The sequence below is a fragment of the Sceloporus occidentalis genome, unplaced genomic scaffold, assembly GCF_023333645.1.
Source record: "Sceloporus occidentalis isolate IW3139 unplaced genomic scaffold, rSceOcc1.0.p SCAF_6, whole genome shotgun sequence".
NCBI lineage: Eukaryota > Metazoa > Chordata > Lepidosauria > Squamata > Phrynosomatidae > Sceloporus > Sceloporus occidentalis.
The window spans coordinates 114,897,367-114,916,625 of NW_028316986.1; positions in this window are offsets into that span (position 1 = coordinate 114,897,367).

Consider the following 19,259-nt stretch of genomic DNA (forward strand, 5'->3'; position numbering starts at 1 on the left):
TTTACCAGGTTTCCTCTTCCCTGTCTTTTGCCCCTCCTACTCTTTCCACCTTTTCCAAAGGATAATGTCCAAATGTAGTTTCAGTGTGACTCAGATCTGGATTACCCCCACTTGCACTTGACTACTGTGAGGGATGTAAATTTTGGTTTATTTGGGGGCTGTATAAATTTGGGGAAAGGCGTGGCCAGAGACAATTGTGGTTTGTTTTGTGGAGGGGAAAATCCCCACATTTGTGCAAGAAAACTCTTATTGTGGTTGATCATTTTTTCCAGTGGCATGTCTCACTGTGTTGAGACACTTTCTTCATCAAGAACAAGAACATTTGTGAGTATATATTACATTCCTAAATGGCATGATCTACCAGGTGAAGATCAACTATTTCCATTTCTTATCTTGTTGAGTTCTGAATTAGAGTTCATTTTGCTGAATTTTACATGTGTGCATGTATATATCTACTTGTTTATTGCTTTCTATCAAGACTTTTGAGGAAGTTTCCATTTAAAATAAGAAAAAGAAAAGAAACAGCTGACCAAAGGAATAGCAAAATGTGTTCACACCAACAGTGTGAATCCCTTGGCCAAAGATTTCCATCTTCTGCTTTTAGCTCAAGTGCCACAGGTAGTAAATGGATTCTTGAAGATATTTGATTCATGATCCAATATTAGTGATACCAGTTGAATAGTAGTGCCCATAGACTACTTACATATGATTTGGATTTTGTGTAACTAGAAACATATTTATACATATTATAAATCACACGACTTGGCACTATAATATGGAATTATATCATATTAGCAGTTGCATTTTTCTAGGAGCTACTCATGACACCACAGTGCTTTGTGCAATAGCAACAAATCATATGGTCACTTTATTCCTGTCTGAGATTGGCTGTGTTCAGCCTTGCCTATGGAGACACATTTCAGGGACCATCAAGCTGTTTGTTCTTACCATTCCTCAAATTGTTCTGATGAGGATTCTTTAGATAATGATATTGAGCCAAAGGTGTCTGCCTTGGAGTTGTTACAGTCCCTGAATCCATTTGACAAAAATACAGCAAGAATTTCCTTCAGAAAAAACAAACCTGCAAGTAATGGATATCGTAGTACATGCACATTATTCGGTGACACAGCTGTGATAGTAATCAGGCCTAGAGATAGACAGAAATGTCCATTTCAGTTTCTCTCAGCTTCTATTGTTTCCCATGTCTATGTTTAGTTTCTCCCATTTCCTCATCAGTTTTCAATATTTTAAAAAGAGGCCTGCTGCCTGATTTTCATGCATTTTCATGAGCATGTATCCTAATATGTTTTTGAACACTTTTTTGTCTAAATATATCTCTTTTGCAATCCATCATTTTTAATACAATGGTATTGTAACGTTTTACACACATGTTCTTGTATGCACTTTTTCCATAACATACATATTTTTTACATACCTATTTTGTCTGAAGAATTGCATTGCAAAATTCTGAAAAGGGGCAATATCAAGAGATGATTGCTTCCTGGTTTGCATATTTATTTGATATGTGCAAATTTCATGTCAAAATGCTAACTGATCAAAATTTTGCCATATTCCTGATCTGCTTGAATATAAGGACTAGTTGAGTGGTCCACTTACTGGATACTTCATGCCAATATGAGTAGATATCTTCTTTCTGACATTGGTCTTAAGCAATACAAAAATGTAGTTCAGAAATTATGAATAACAAAGATATTATATGATCTAATATAAGAATATTGCCAAATGTTTTTCAAGTCCCACTCTTCCCTATTATATAAATATTATATAATATTTGTAGACTGCCCTGATATAAATCCTTGTTTTTTGAGAAGCAATACAAAGTCAGCAGTAATACATGTGTCCCATTTACATACAGTGTTTGTAAATTTTGTCATAATCTTTATGTTGGCATGTCAATGTTGGAAGGTAAAAAACAGCAGACTAGGTCTTTTACCAGTTACTGATTTTTGTCAGTATAGAAGTCTCTATAAATCCTACTTAGATCCCAGAGGCAACATACAGATTTTAAATAGTGAGTTAGGCATTGACCTTGGAGAGATCTGACAAAATAGATGATTCCTGGAAACTAGGACACCCCTGAGACATAATGAAAGCTTATTATTTTTCCCCTTTGCAGGTCACCTCTAAGAAAACTCTTCTTTCTCAATTCCTCCCTTTCCCAGACTAGAAATGAATAAAGGACAGTGAAACCTGGAGATTTCAAAATGTATGAATAACCATGATGTCTTGTACTCAATCAACAATTGTGAAAGAGACAGAAGATGATAGTTAACCAGGACTGTTTGCTGGGAATTCCAGAACTCAGAGAAATCTACCAAGTTCTATAGGGTTCTGAGCCTTCTTGACAGTCATGCTTTTGACAAACACATATGCTCTCAGTTAATGGTGCATTAGTAAGACATGGTGATTCCTCAACTTCCCTAACTTTGCCAGAAAACACAAGGCTTACCTAAAGATCACTAGTTGTCACTATGCTCTGTACACAAACAAACCATTACACACTTAAAAATATAAACAAAATTTAGGATTTACAGATTAGGGATGAGTGAACCAAAGAATTGCAGTTTTATTGAATTGTTCATGTCTCCAATTGTATGTTTATTGTGGGCTACATTCACATCAGTTTGGAAAATTTGTAAAAAAAATAAACAACAAGAAGAGCTTTTTCACACTACATAATTATAGCACTATTATTCTACTTCACTCCTAAGGAATCTTGGAATTGCACACATTTTGGTAACTGATCTGAGCATGCTTGGGGATGCTCAGGGAATCAGTACTGAGGCCCATCCTTTTGGTCCGATGGAAGCTTTCCATCAGACCAAAAGGACACACCTCAGTACTGATTGGGGCCAGCCTGCTGTAGGGTGATGGAATGGGGCCAGCCTGAGGACACTTTGATGTGCAGAAAAATCTGTTCTCCCTCGGCAACGCACATCCCCAAGCATCCCCTTCACGTGCTCAGATCGGTTACCAAAATGTTTGAGATAAGATTTTTGGTGTTTTTAGTTTAGTGAGGCTCCTGAGCATTCTGGTTTAAATTCTAAATGCCACCCCTCCCAAACTGCAAATCCATTGGAAGTTGCCATGGCACTTAAACTGCAATGTTAGTGCTATAATTTTTAGTGTGAAAGAGCCACATGTTTTCACACAAAAATTCTATTATCAAGTGCAGTTCCTCCTAATTTAGATATTTCTTAGACCTTTGGAACCTTTGTTATAGGAATTTATGGTAAGCCCCCCCTCCCCCCTCATCTCCTAGGAATGCTTTCTGAATGAGCTAGAGGTTGAGCATGAAGTTGTGAAGGTGTGGGCATCATATGGAGATTGACAGACTACTGAAGAGAAAGAGGGAACACCTTTAAAATGACAAGGGTAGGTCTGGACTGTGTTTTCCCTAGATGAATCTCTGATAACACATTTTCTTCCATTTTTGTGTCCCTCCCCCTCCCCAAAGTTGTTTATTGCATTTATTTTTAAAAGACGCCTTGACCTCATCAATATGTAATCATTTAAGCTGTTTAATGTGAAATCTCAAGAACCCAATTTGCTGAAATATGATATTTCTGTGGCTATAGTGAATATGTGATTAGTTTTGGACTCAGGATACAATTCTATATTACTGAGATAGACACAAAGTCATCATCCCCCACTATGAAGTAAAATTTGGGCCCACCAAAGTCAGTGTATCACTAGTCATGACATAATTTGTTCTGCTGATTTTAATAGAAACTGAGTGAAACTAAGAATGCAGATCAATTCTTTCTTTCTTTCTTCCTTCCTTCCTTCCTTCCTTCCTTCCTTCCTTCCATCCATCCTTTCCATTTTGAAAATAACATTGATCTGTAAAACTGTCAGGGTGAAGGATAAGAAAATAGTAGAAACATATACTATATTACTATAGAGTATATAACGTATGTACCATATATAAAATCACAATGGAACAAGGAGATAGCAGAACAATAAAGAAAAGTAAATCTGAAAAAACAATATGATTGAAATGACCTAGAGCCAGACTGTTGCTCTATGTAGCTGAGACTCAGATTTGTTTTTAGGGCCCCACACTTGAGTCCCTCTCAGACTCTCTACCCTAAATCTTTTAACAGGACAGATCTTCTCTAAGTACAGTTTTTATTTTATTGTAGAATGATGGCAGCATACTCTGCCTCTCTAATGATGTTGCTGTATGACATATATGTACTCTAACTAAAGAAAATAATATAAAGAGACCTTAAGAACAGATTTTAAAAGTAATTAATGTATTGAGGAATCTCTATTCCAGACATATGTTTTTCATACACAATTACTTTAGTCAATCAAAAGTCATCTGAATTCATTAGGTCACAGTCTAATTTTGACAGTGGGCTAAACCTCACATTTCACCTGGTAGGACACAATTCACCTGGTAGAACACTTTTGTTGGATCAGTTGTTTCTTTCTTACCTTCAAGTACGATATTACAGTATGAATACATTTTTGTTTTACATCTTATCTACATTAGGCTTACCTGAAAATAAATCCCACTGAAGAATTTCTGCAACCCTGTGCCTGGGAATAAACCCTAATCAAAGAGACGTGCTTAAAAGTCAGCTTAGTGGGACTTAAAACAGGTATAGAGCTTCAATGTTAATCATGTAGCAAATCCATATACTTATTATTAAATTGGTGGTTCTGAAGTAGACCTATTGACTTGAGTAAGACTATTCTGAAGCAATTGGTTTTAAAATGGCAGCCCCCACGCCCGCTGTTTTACAGTTTTCCAAACTTTACAAATATCTTGCCATAGACTACAGAACAATAAATGTCAGAAGATTTTAGAAGTAAAATTATCCCATTAATTTTCTCTTGCAACCTTGCTGTCAGTGGAATAGAGGGAATAATAAAATCAGTGACAGTGCCTAATGTACCTTACATACGCAGTGTGCCTGCATATTACTGAGCTCAGAAACAACAACATATTTCTTCCTTTCATTTTTATTTATTAACTTAAAGGTGTGTGACTTTGCTATCAATGAAATGCTGTAAAATTGACAAAAATGGCAGAGCAAATCAAATGTCTTTTCTCTTTTATATCCAGAATATGCATATTGCTACATAATTTAAGAAATAAAAGGCCCTAGGTCTCTGTTTTCTGAATTGTTTCTCAGTATTCACAAATATACATGGGTAGACACACACATACAAATACTCAAAAGAGGTTACATTTTCAGGAGAGGCTTCATTTTTATTGCATATTGATATACACATTTGATATATTTACACAGAATAGGTGGTTCCTCATTGCTGTTCCTCTGCAAATGGAAAGATTCAGAAGAAGCATCCATCAGGAATGGATATGGAGTATATAGTCAGTTGTGTTTGCAGAAGATTGATGAAAAGTTTAGTTACTGGGCTCTTCCTCCATCATACACTATTTTTTACATTGCACAGTCACACTTGTCAGTATCAGCTTGCTTTAAGATCCAGATATAAGATCAGAAATGACTTGAAGGCATGCAACAACAGCAATATAAAAGTAGCACAGGCCTATTGCACTTTAGCTGAACTGTATATATTCCTTACAGTGGCCCAAAATGATATATAGTGCAAGGTAAAGAGATTTTTTGTTATGTATCATCAAGTGAGCTTATAAAAGCAAAAGGAAAAGGGGGCAGGAATAGACCCAGAATCATGAATGCAACTGTCCAATGATTGATGCATAAGGAAAACAAAATTACTATAATAATCATTGCAGAGAAACATAAGTTCACAACAAGAACAACAACAAAAGGCAGAACAAGAGAGCTCTTCTAAAAGATCAGTGAAACAAAAGGGAATTTCAAACCAAAGATAGGGATGCTCAATGATCAGCAGAGGAACATAATATATCACCAAGATAAAATAAAAAGACAATAGAAGCAATACACAGAATAACTAGACAAAAGGTATGGAAGGATTAACAACATGGGAAGAAGAATCATATGAAAATGAACCCTAAATTTTGGAAAGTGAAGAGAAAGCTGCACTAAGTGAAATTAAGAGGAATACATCACTAGGATAGCTAGACTCAATCAAAGAAGACACAGCCCTAAATCTTTAGGAATTGAACAGGGTTGCAGAGGATAAGATGTCTTGCAGTTGCCTCATTCAGAGGATCAGCAGAGGTTGAAGTCAACTTGAGAGCAACAAAAACACCTATAAATGAGAGACCTCCAAGGTATCCTGTCATAAACAGCACTGCTCTGGTCCTCCAGATTCAGAGCCATGGCTTCCTTGATTGAATCTATCCACCTATAATGGGGTCTTCATTTTTTCATACTGTGTAAGTAGAGAGATAGTATAACTATAAATAGATGTGTTGAGACATGCCTGACTCAATGCTGTTAGGGACATTTCTCTCTGAGAACAAAAATCTTTTCCCTTCCCTTAGGTCTACAGGAGAAAGAAGAGGGAACTACATCCCACCCATCCCACAACCTTCAAGCATCATCATCTTTGTACTGATTAAGGGGAACCCCACTGCTTTCTCTGCAAACCTGAAAGGTCATTTAGAAATAATTTAAATTTCCTGGCTTCTATTTCCATTACTGCATCCTTCCCATTTATTTGTAATGAATAACTCTATAAATTGTACCATCAGTAGATTTATTTTTACTTCAGCATACCCCTTGAACTAATTGGAGCAGGACCTGAATGGATCAGACCCTCAAGATCATTACAGAGGGCCACATTTAACAATTCACATGCACCCCTCCCACAATTTGTTTTACAGAGTTGTGGAGTCCTTTGAACATCGTGAAAGTTCGTGATGTGGAATTACAGGAGAGACACAAATGATCTAAAATGTGTCCCTTTCCTTCTCATTCCTGGCAACCTGTTCTGGATGAAATAAGTTGCTCTACAAGTAAAGGGCACCAGTTGGATACAACCCAATGTTCAAATCTAGTGAATGCTTGAAGTCCAGATTAACTTTTTTACTACCTCATAAATGTCAAAGATACACCAGTGAATAGTAACTGTCACATAAATCAGATTGTTAGTAATCACTAGTTTATGTTCAACAAAATGGGCCACAGACTACTGAATGTTGACATTTGCAATATTCATGAGAGATTGTCAGTCTTCAACTGTGAATGTCAATATTCACAATATTTTGACTGTCATAACCTACTATGTATTATGTAGAACATGAAATAACACTCGGCCACAGTAAGTATATGAATATATAAATATTCTTCTGTATACATGTATTATATCAAATGCAAAATATCGGAGTGTATTAAAAAGTAGGAAAATAAATAGCCTCTTCTTAAAAAGCAGACAATTTAATTGTAAAGGAAAGCAAAAGCTTATTTAAAAAATCTCTGATGCAGAATACATTTAGTACATTATGTATGACCCTGAAAATTAAAAGACAAGAAACTGAACAGGGAGTGCAGCAATAACCAAAACTAGTTATAGATGTGTCATGGTGGATTATCATTGGTAGAAAAATGGCTGCCATTGTGAAGTTGTGTGTGTGTGTGTGTGTGTGTGTGTGTACAAAGGTCTTACTTTTGCCAAAGGATGCAGTGAAACTGCACATTAATTTCCCTTGTAAGTAAAGGCCCAGTCATCTTGTAGCAATGGATGGCAACTGCAACAACATTCCCCAGTGTAGCACAACTTTTCTCATAGAACTAAATGTGAGCCATATATAGGAGACTGTGAAAGGATGTCTCATTGGAATAACAGTAGACATATGCAGACTCCTTTTAAGTCAAGGAAGGTTTCCAGTGTTCCACCTCATGCCACCACTAGATCCACAGAATATCTTATATCGATAGGGTTACCCCTCCCCGCCATAAATTCTGTGCCTGCATAAATTCTCTTCCACCAGCTGTTTCTCCCTTCTTTTCTTGATAACTTATCCAAGAACTAGTGCCTCCCAACTGCCAGACCTGCAAATTTCATTACTAATTGTCCATTATCTAGCTCCTGCACAAAGACTGTAAGGAGCAACACTGATACTAACAATCTTTCTTTATAACTCTGCAGAGAACCAGTCCAGAAAGATCTTTTCACTGTGCTTCAATTAACAATAGGGTTGAAATAATTCTCAGTTCCAGCTCTTAGGTGAAAGTGTTGCTGTATTTTATACAGGAGTGGGGTAAATGTTCATGATTTCGTCATGGCCTTTGATTTGATCAGCTGTAAAAAAATGAAACTGAATTGATAAGATAAGAAATACCTTTGCTCTTAAGGTTTCATAGGTGAGAGAATTCAAAAACCAGGGACTTTACACTCCACATGTGGAAATGTTACAGGTGATGCATAGGGATATCAATATCCCAGACTACCCCATTGATTCAATGAGTCTGGAAATGTAATAGGTCTAACAACTGGATTTGAGTCCCTGTAAAATTTATCCACACCTTCCCCCCCCCCCAAGAAAAAATCAAATAATGTGCACAAGCAACATTGTTTATTCAGTTAAGTTAAATCAGAAGGAATCATACATAATAAGGTCCCAGAAAACCCAGCTGCCCTTGTTGGATGACTATAGCCACACCAGAAACTCAATATAGCATCCATAAAAGAGCCCTGGAGGTGCTGTATTTAAAAACTAGTACTGCAGCCACAATATTGTAAATTCAATCCTAGAGGAGGGCTCCAAGGTCTACTCAGCCTTCCGTCCTTTCATAGGTCAGTAAAATGAGTACCCAGCTTGTTGGGGGTGATTGACGTACACATTGTAAACTACTTAGGGAGTGCTAGTTCACTGATAAGTGGTGTAGAAGTGTATTTGCTATTGCTTTTGCTATAATAGCCACTAACCATTATCTCAGCATGTTGACCCACTGAAAATCAACACCACTTCTCTCTCCATAATTACATCTTTGGTTCTTTTCTTGATTGAGAGGCTGTGATGATATATTGGGGAATGGCCTTTACAATATATAGATATAGATATATAGATGATTCTATACTAGTCTATGTGGCTCCTCTCTTTGTCAAATACTGGGAATGTTTTAAACTTTTTTAAAAAGGAATTTAATGTGTTTTATGAGGTGATTTTAATTGTGGGTTTTTTAATGATTGTATTTTTTTAAAAAAGAAAAGAAAATACTGTTTCTAGAAGTTAACTTGGGTCCCACTCTGGTAGAATGGTGGCATATAAATTAAATAAATAAATGCAGCTTTATAAAGAAGATAAGTTGTGTGTTTTGAAAAAGTAAATTTTTATTGTTTACTGTTTGCTTACTGTTTCATTGTCATATTTTACTATGTTGCAAGCTGCCTTACTATGTTGTAAGCCATCTCGATCCTGTGGGAGAGGTGGGGTAAAAATAAAATTGCTATTCTATTTCTATTCTAGGAGGAGGAGAGTGAGAGTGAAAAGAATGAAGTGTTTGGTAGCATGTCAGTTTCTGGAAGGATGCTTCCTACTCTGTTGCCATCAATTCCCTACGCTTACCCCTGAATGTGAACAATTGTGTTTAAAATGTTTGTGATTGTGATTTTATTATGGGATTTTATCTATTTTATGCAATGTTTTTATGGTTTTTTTTAAATTGTTGTACACCGCTTTGATCTGCGAAAAAGCGGTATATAAATAAAATTTATTATTATTATTATTATTATTATTATTATTATTATTATTATTATTATTACTATGCCCAAGCTATAAAGTTGGGGTGGACTAATTCAGAGGTTTTGAAGGAGAATTTTCCAAAATGGTGACATAGTATGAGACATGTCGGGCCTGAAAAAGTGAAAAGCAGCATATTCTGGTATCCAGGATTCTATTTTGATGGGAATTTTTGGGGTATTTCCTCTCCAGTTTCTGAAAATGATTTGACCATGTTTAAGTGTGGCCTATAGGAAGACAAACATTTATTTAGTTATGCATTTATTTATATATGTATGGATGTGTGCATGCATACATATAAGATTAAAATGTATCAACTCAATTCAGTGGTGACTTTTTATAACCAGAAACAACCAGCAGTAGCATAATGTATTTTACAACCTCTGGAAGCTATGAGTCTGGAAAACTTCCAATTATTTCTTGATTGTTTTAACTTATTAGAAAAAAAACTGCATAACCACATTTTGTCCCCTATTAAATGACAAGCAGTTATGGGAGAATATAAAGAAACAGGATGATTCCCAATTGACAATGGGGTCAGGCAAGGCTTCAATCAATATCCTATCTTTTCAACATGTATTCAGAAAATATCATACAAACAGCAGGTTTAGACTCAGAAAAAGGAAGCGTGAAGATAGAAGGAAGGAACATTGACAATCTAAGGCGTGGTACACACTGCCAATAAGCGGTGTACCAGCACCATTTCCAGGGTTAGGGAACATGCACCAACCGCAAGCTCCCTAACCCTAGTTCATGTGGATGGTGCTGTCATTATGTGGCGCTGCCCACACGAAGCACATGATGATGACATCATGCATGTGCCACAGTCAAACGGCACAGCGTGTGTGTGACATCTCCATGCTGCCTCAGGCTGCTTACGGTGGCCTAGCTGCGGTGCGGGAAGGAGCTCCAAAAAGGAGCTCCTTTTTGCCATGCACATCGTTCCTGCAGCAACCAAATGGCTGTGGGAATGATGCCGATGCCCATGGTTGTGGCTCCCGGGGTGTCCAGGGGCATGAAGCCCCAAGGACACCTCTTTTCTGGACCATGGAAAAGCAGCATTTTGCCACTTCTCTGTGGTCCAGAAAAACTCTGGTTTGGGGCCGCAGGGCTGCTGATGAGGCTGCCCTGCCCCCAATCCAGAGTGAAGGGCGGGTGCAGGCTGACCCAAAGGGGCGGTGTGTACCGCACCTAAGATATGCAGATAGCATTACACTACAAGTGGAAATCAACACAGACTTGGAACAATTATAGTGGGCCCTTCCCTTACACGGGGGATCCATTTCAGACCCCCTTGCTTAAAGGTAATTCCACGTATGCTTGAGCCCCATTAAAAATAATGGGGTTTGTGCTGGTGGTGTGGCGTGCGCACCATTACCCCTTCCAGGGCATGCCAAGGCTTCTTCCAGCATGGATTTCAGCATATGCTGAAAGATGCAGGCACACTGTACTAAGGAAAGTTAAAGAAGTCAAAGAAAGTTAAAGAAGAAAAGACAAACAAATGAGTCCTACAACAGATCAAGCCTGAACTCTCCCTAGAAATCAAGATGATGAAAGTGGGTCTCTTGTACTTTGATCACATCATGAGAAGGTGTGACTCAATAGAAAAGACAATGGGGCTAGGAAAAGTAGGGGGCAGTAGTAACAGAGGAAGACCATGTGCCAGATGTCTAGAGTGAATCAGGGAGATCACAGACCTGAGTCTGCAGGACTTGAGTAGAGTGGCACAAAATAGCGGATCTTGGAAATGTTTCATTCACAGAGTTGCCATGAGTTGATAGTGATTCAAAGGCAATTAACAACAACAAAGTCATGGGAGAAGGGGAGAGGAAGGGGATTAAAAAAATCTTTCTTCCTTTTTTCACTTGTTTCCTATAATTCTTCCTCCTGATGTCCTTGTAACAGTGCACCTGTGTCATATGCGGATGTGCCATATGCGGCTTTCAGTATACGCTGAAAGCCATGCTCTGGAAGAGGTAATGTTATGTGTGCTTGTGGCACACATGCTGTGCCATAGGCATGAGCCCCATTGCTTTCAATGGGCTCCACCATACGAGCTATTTCCCTTACGCTGAGGGCCTGGAACGGATTCCTCGCATAAGTGAAGTGTGCACTGTATGTCTTACATTTTTTGTTTCTGACTTTTGGGGACCCTTAGGCCTATCTCAAGGTTTTCCTGCCAAAATTTGACAAGGGTTTACCTTTGCCTTCCTCTAAGGCTGAAACAGTGTGACTTGCCCAAAGTCACTCAATGGATTTCCTTGGCTGAGCAGGGTTTTGAACCCTGGCTTCCCATATTACCACTCTGTGCTCAAAACACTACAACATGCTGGTTCCTCCACAAGAAGTACAATCCACAAACTGTTCTGCAAAAGATTAAGAAAAAAATACACATGATTGCATGAAACATGCAGTTTGGCCCTAGGAAAGAAGCTGAGACTGTCAAGGACAAACTGTACACTCAGCCTTTCAAAGGCAGTAGGTCAAACTCTTCATGCTATCCTCCTGTGCTTTAGGGCTGGTGTTCTATCGAAACCAAATTTAGGGCAGTTGTACTGTCACAAATGAACTCTGAACAAGGAATGCTGTAACACAAATAGTTGTGCCCTTAGGGTTCTTGATAGATTTAGCATAATGCTGCAATGTGAAACCACATAATATTAGAAGTAGCATTTCAGTGAGGGATACAGGGAGAGAGAGCAGATGCTTCTAAGTGGCCTGAAATGTAATGCAGCTCAGTAAAAGCAGTTCCCAGAAGGTTTTAACAGAACCAAGGTTGTAATTCTAAGCAGACTTACTAGAGAGTAAATCCCTTATCTGCATGTGACTTGCTTCTAAGTAAGTTTGTACTGTAGCAATTGCTTTTGTAAAAACAATTTATCTCACCTCTCTCACACACAGATTAATAGATTGTGAACACTGTCCTAAGCTGCTTAGGTGAATGCAAATTCTGTGAAAAATAAATTAATAGTACTTATTTCCAAGACAATCAGTCTGATCCAATGATCCCCTGAGACAATGGAGACTGTAAACCCACCAGTGGAAGTAAACTGGAAAGATTCTAAGGGGGAACATCTTTGCATTCATTGGAATGCACACAGACTAGTAGATCAGGGTCTGGGACCAGATGGGCCTATTATCACATGCGAAACAGGGTTTTTTAAAACTATTCTTTACTGTTAAAAATATTGGCAAATATATGACTGGAAGATAAAGAATATATCACCGGTAAGTACCAATGGTACTTAATTAAAAATTAAACATTTTGGAACATGATGGATAGATCCATCAGTGGCATAATCTTGAAAACTGAACAGAATATTTCACGTGTGTGTGTGTGTGTGTGTGTGTGTGTGTGTGTGTGTACTAGAAAGTCGATTGAGGTAAACTGCACTTTTAAGAGCCCCAAGGATTGCAGCAAAGAGTCACAGAGCTGGAAGAGACCACAGGGGCCATCCAATCCGATCCCTGCCATTGCAGAAGTTACACCGCTTTAAGTGCCAAGTCTCAGAGCTATGGAATTTTGAGAATTGTAGTTTTGTGAGCTATTTGGCCTTCTCTGCCAGAGACCTCTGGTGTCACAACAAACTACAAATCCCAGAATTCCATAGCACTGAGCCATGTCAGTTATAGTGGTGTCAAACTGTATTATTTCTACAATATAGACCAGCCTTTATCAATGCTTGGGGAGTCCTTATGAAACCTTTTCAAAGAAACAGAATCTCTGAATGCCCACCCATATTCAAAATATATAAGTCTTTTCCACTTAAAAATGAAGATATTAGGACCAGTCTCTCTTTCTGCTGTGCTAGTTTTCATATATATTGCATGTGTGCTCTTTTTCCTATGAGGCTCCCTTATTAAGAGCCTGAGTGGTGGATGCAAGCTCAGAAACACTGTGCAACATCATAATCATGAAGCTCATGTAGTTTGACTGTCAGTTCTACAGACGTCAACAATGGGATTTTAAAATGGATGGTTAAGGAGAGGGTGATAACATTACTATTAAGCAGCATCATTAACAGTAATCATAGCAGAAGAATACTGCTGCAGCTATGACCACAGCTAGTGCAATATTTCTTCATCATCCCAAGTCTTCTATTAATTTACAACCATTTTAGGATATTGTGTGTGTATATCTTTTCCCCAGAGTAATCAATGCATTGCTGATGTCTGTAATTATGTCAGATGATGTAGTGCTTACCAGAAGTTTTATTTAAGACTGCCAATTTGCACAATCCTATTAAAAATTAACACTAAATCATTCCAGTAAGTGAACTCTTAAAGATTTAGCTGCTTTCCCACAGACCTTGCTAGAATACCTTAAAATGTAAAATATGAACTTACAAGACATGGAAATGGTCAAACCTAAATTTTAATATGGAGAAAACTAAATGTTAATAGTACAGAAATAAAGGTTTAGAAGGTTTGGAAACTGCTTGGTTTCAAGAAGCCATTGATGCTATTAAGTAATAGACTAATAACTGAGCCCCTAAAGTCAAGTGTTTTGAGAGTATGGGATGTGGCTATATTAGTTCTCATTCCCCTTTCTCAAGAATTGTCATAGTTGCACAGCATTCTATTAACAGCAAACATTTGGAAAGAGAGAAAGGTGTGGTTTCATTTGAAGGTTGCGCTTTTCATTTCCGCTGTATCAAAGAAACATAAAATTGGCTGGGGCCAGAGGTCAGAGACTGCAATCTGAACCTGAGCGAGCTTGCCCATCTTTAATCCAGACAGAATTCAGAAATCATAGGCAAAAGCTGTGAACTCGGGGAAAAAGCAGGTGGAGAAACTTTACAGAGATAAGAATAAATCTAAAGCCATGAATTAAAAGCTGTAATGATTTCCCATTTTAATCACATGATACAAATTCACAGTAAGAGACGTCTTAATTGAGCAACCATAGAACATGACACAGAATGTGCAGCGCCAAATGCAGGATTCAAGTATGAATATCTGAATATCTACTTTCCGGTGTACAATGGCTATGAATCTTCTTTCATTTTCAATTCTGCATCCATTTGTCTGGAAGTAAACCTCAATGAAATGAATGAAATTTATTTCTGAGTAGAAAGGTATGCAAATGCACTCCTAATAATCCTGAGGATGGCAAATTCTCACATAGGCTGGGATAAGATTTCTATTTGTGGGCTTTTGAGAGAAATTAGAAGACTTGGGTGTAGGCTTGCCATATCCCACCAGCAGGCGGAACTGTCCTGGTTTTTGCGGGTACCAGGATGGTCCCATCCCGGTTGCTACCAATTTCCTGGTTGGGGCCTGGCCACTGGGCCCGGTCTGCTGATGCAGCCATCGCCATGGCCGCTAATGCAGCTGGCAACCCACCTCCGCCTCCTCCTCCACCACCTCCACCTCCATGCGGCCAGGCTAAGACTAGTCTGCCTAGATGTGACAATGATGGTGATGGTGATGATATGAGGCATGGGCCCACCCTTTCTGAAGGCAAGAGAGTGTGACTTTCCAAAGTGTATTTTTTGTGCTTTTAATGCTAACACAAGTCTGCCATGTTGTGACAATGATGGTGATGGTGATGATGATGATATTGATATCAGCAAGCCTCTGAGGCATGGCCAATGTACGTTGCTCTGATTTTTACAAACTTATGAGCAGTGAAGAAAAATCAAAGTACCTTCTGAGAAGTACAGTTGGTGTAAGAAACCTGAAACTGAGGTCAAAACCACTTCTTGTTAAACCAACTTGACATGTTAAATATGCATAGCCATGTTAAACCACGTTAAGTAGTAAACCCAAAGGGTTTGGTTATGGAATAAGCAACTGAAATATGTAAGAAGCTATGTTAAATATATAACCATGTCAAATGTTAACCCATGTTAAGTGTTAAACCCAAAGTGTTTGGTTATGCAATAAGCCTCTGAAATATGAAAGAGGCCTTATTAAATAAAGCCATGTTAAATGCCCAAATGTGCTGTTGTCTGTGTTTTGGAATGGGCGGGGGGGGGGGGGTTGTTTGGCCAGAAAGGGAAGTACATTTCTGCCATCAGTCTAGGAATAATGCCAAAATGTATTCCATTTTGAGCATGCCTAAGAAGCATGCATTTTTATTAATGCTTTTTTAAATTATTCATTTTTTTAGCTGTTCGCGTGTCCTCCCTTTAAAAATGTGTCCTACATTTGGGCCTAAATTTTGTCCTACATTTCTCCTACATTTTTTTTACATTTGTCCCAGTTTGGAGGTTGACAGTTATGGCAACCCTACTTGGGTGGAGATCTCAAGTCTCCTAATTTCTTTGAAAAGTCACCCAGAGATGTTCATTCTCTTAGGAACAACCCTGACCTTGTAACTTGCTTAGATTTAAATGTAAACAAAAACTGGCACTAACAGAGCCTTATTGTACAAGAAAACAAAGCAGAAACAAAGCTAGAGAGTAGTGAATTTCTCTATGCATTACTGCATATCCTCTCTTCCCATGGGAGATGGTTGTAAAAGTAAAAAAGGTAAATAAAAGCTCATTTCAGAGAGTTAAGGTTTTCAAACCCTCCACCCCATTTCTGTTTCAGATTTAATTCCCAAAATTAGTGGTAGGGAAGTTGTCCCCAGGAAAAAAAGGAAGGGAGAATGGAAAAGAGGCTGCATTGTCAAAGCAGCTGGTGGTGAATAATGGTCAGTGTAATCATGATGTAGATACCTAAAGTAGACTGGATGGCATACATACCTGTGCTCTTAGCCAGCCATTTTGGGATGTGCTCTGATTCCTTCTCCCTTCTGAGTCCTCAGTGTCTCCAGTGCAATGGAATAGAGAAAGAAAGAAACAACCCTCCTGAAAATGGCTGCTGATTAAATAAGGGTAGGCTGAGACACAGGCTGCCAGCAGTTCAAGGTGAGATCAAATGGGGAAATAAGGAAGCCAAACCATAGCTTTGCTTGTTTGAACCAAATCTGATGTGCTCCATAGATGGCCTATCTATCTCTGCACTTTACTGCATTATTTAAACTGCTTTCATCCATTAAACCGATCGATGCATACAACAGAATGTTCCAATAGATATATTTCCTCCTCTGTAAGGAGTTTGTTTGTTTGTTTATTTATTTATTTAGATTATCTATAACCCACTCCAGCCACAGAGGCTCTCAAAGCATTTTATAAATTGTTAATCTGACATTACCTTGTCCTCAGGTTTACAATATACTTAAGACAGGACACACAAGGAAAAGGGTATCACAGTGTGGGAAGGGGATTAAGTTCAGCAGATACTGCCTCTTCTCTCCCTTCAGGCCAGGGCAGTGGCAGCTGCCAGGGAAGGAGAGCCTTGTATCTGTTTCGGGATCTAGGACTGATGGAGCTGTGCCTGCCTCTTTTTCTCTTCCTCTGGATTAACAGTAGGTAACTCTACTAATAAGTACAGTGCGCCCGCATCATATGCTGAAAGCTGCACTGGGAGAAGGGGTGGCATGTCCCATAAGGTACACCTGTGGCGCACATGCACTGACGCACCAATGCGTACACGAGCTCCATTCATTTAAATGGGGCTCGAGCATAGGCAGAATTCCCTTTATGCAGGGGAGTCCAGAAGGGATCCCCCACATAAAGGAAAAGCAGACTGTAAGTATATCACAGGAAATAAGGGGAGTATGGTAACATATTGAGGCAGCATGGTGTCGTGGTTTGAGTATTGGATTATGACTCTGGAGGCCAGGGTTCAATTTCCTGCTTGGACATGGCTGACCTTGGGCAAGACACTTAGCCCCAGAAAGCCCCATGATAGGTTCACATTAGGGTCACTGTAAGTCAGAATTGACTTAGTCACAGAACAAGAATAACATATTACTATTGAAGTTAATATAATTAATAATAATAATATTTATTTATATCCTGCCTTTTCCTGAAGGAATCAAGTTGGGCTACAATAAGAACAAAATAAAATAAATAAAAATTCACAATACAATAAATGTTACCCAATTGCTTTCCTGTTATTCAAAATAAATATCTATTTATTGATTTTTTTTTAAAAAAAGTTTATTAATTATTAATTGATGGATTGATATTTATTTAGTTCATTTCTATGTCACTTTTCTCCCAGAAAGGAATCCAAGGTGGCTCACAGATAAAAATATTTTAAAACTTTACAGTAAAAAATAACAAATAATTTAAAACATCTAGCTAAAAACAACATAAAATTACAAAAAAAAATGCAGAAGTTAAAAACATAACTAAAGCACACACCTCATATGAAAAGCTCTCTGACATGATTATATATTAAAAACATGCTGGAATAAAAATCTCTTTGCCAATGAAAGGAAAGCAGGGAGGGAGCCAGTCTAGCTTTCCATGGAAGGGAGTTCTGGAGAGCTGGAGCAGCCACCAAAAAGGCTCTCTCTGGTGTCCTCACCAAGCATGCCTGTGATAGTTGTGGGACCGAGACAAAGTGTTCCCCATAGATCTTAGGACTCTTGCAGGTTCATATGAGGAGATTAGAGGCCAGGTACAGAGGGCATCTCTTTCTGCCCTGGATTGTTGCTGTGGCAATTCAATTTGTTTCTGTCCCGCTGTTAAGGTGCCATTAGCACCCTGGAGCAGCCAGTGATGTCTCTTGTGCTCCACCCCATTTGGACGCAGTGTGCAAGGCGCATCATCGGCGCGCACACTGTCTGAATGCATGCACACCCAAAATGGTGATGGGAGAGTGCGGAGCGTTCAGATGCTCAACTATCCTGAGCTCTAATTTCAGCCCCAGGCTGCCACAAAGCGGCGGTCTGTACCATGCCACAGTATTTCAGATAGTCTGGACTTAAGCCATGTGGGGGGGAATAGATGGGATGGAAGGGGCAGCTTGAAGCCGTCCCTTCTGAAGATGGATTGGTGCCATAACAAATACATACCACAGCCCCAATCAGCCTTGAGCCCAGCCCCAAAAAAAGCAGTTAAAATCTGCTCCTTTTTCGGCCAGGGAAAAGCTGGCTTTGCCTTCTCCACCACAGCCCCATGGGAGCTTCATGATGCTCTTGGAGTATGCAGCATGTAAATACCACACCACTGGAATGTCATGAAGCTGCTCATATCTGGGCAGCTGGACAGCTTCAAGGCAGCTTTCCAGAATCATCAGAATGTGTGGCATCTAAGTGCCATGTGCCGATAACACCTGGAAGTGGGCTTTTTGGGGCTGTCGGTTCCAGCCCATACAGTTTTATAGGTCATGACCAGGATGTTGAATTGAGCTCAGAAACAAACAGATAGCCAATAGAGCTGTTTCAACAAGGGAGTTATATGCTCCTTATAACTTTATTTATTTATTGACTTAGGTTTTCCTCCCAGAACTGGAACTCCAATCAGCCCTCAAGAAGATTAAAAATGTATACAAGATAAAAACAAGTACAGATACAACTAGACAAAAAAACAGAGCTATTTTAAAAAAAATAATGGATGAAGGAGAGGAAAATAGATAAACATGTTATACAATATATAACAGTAGAGGTAAAGAGTAAGTTTCAAGATAGAACAATTGTATATAATACAGTAGAGTCTCGATTATCTGACATAAACGGGCCGACTGATAGTCAGATACCTGAAAATGTCGGATAATCTGGAGTTAACCATTTAAACACTATAGAATTAAAGATCAAGTTTGAACACATTAATAAAAGGACCAC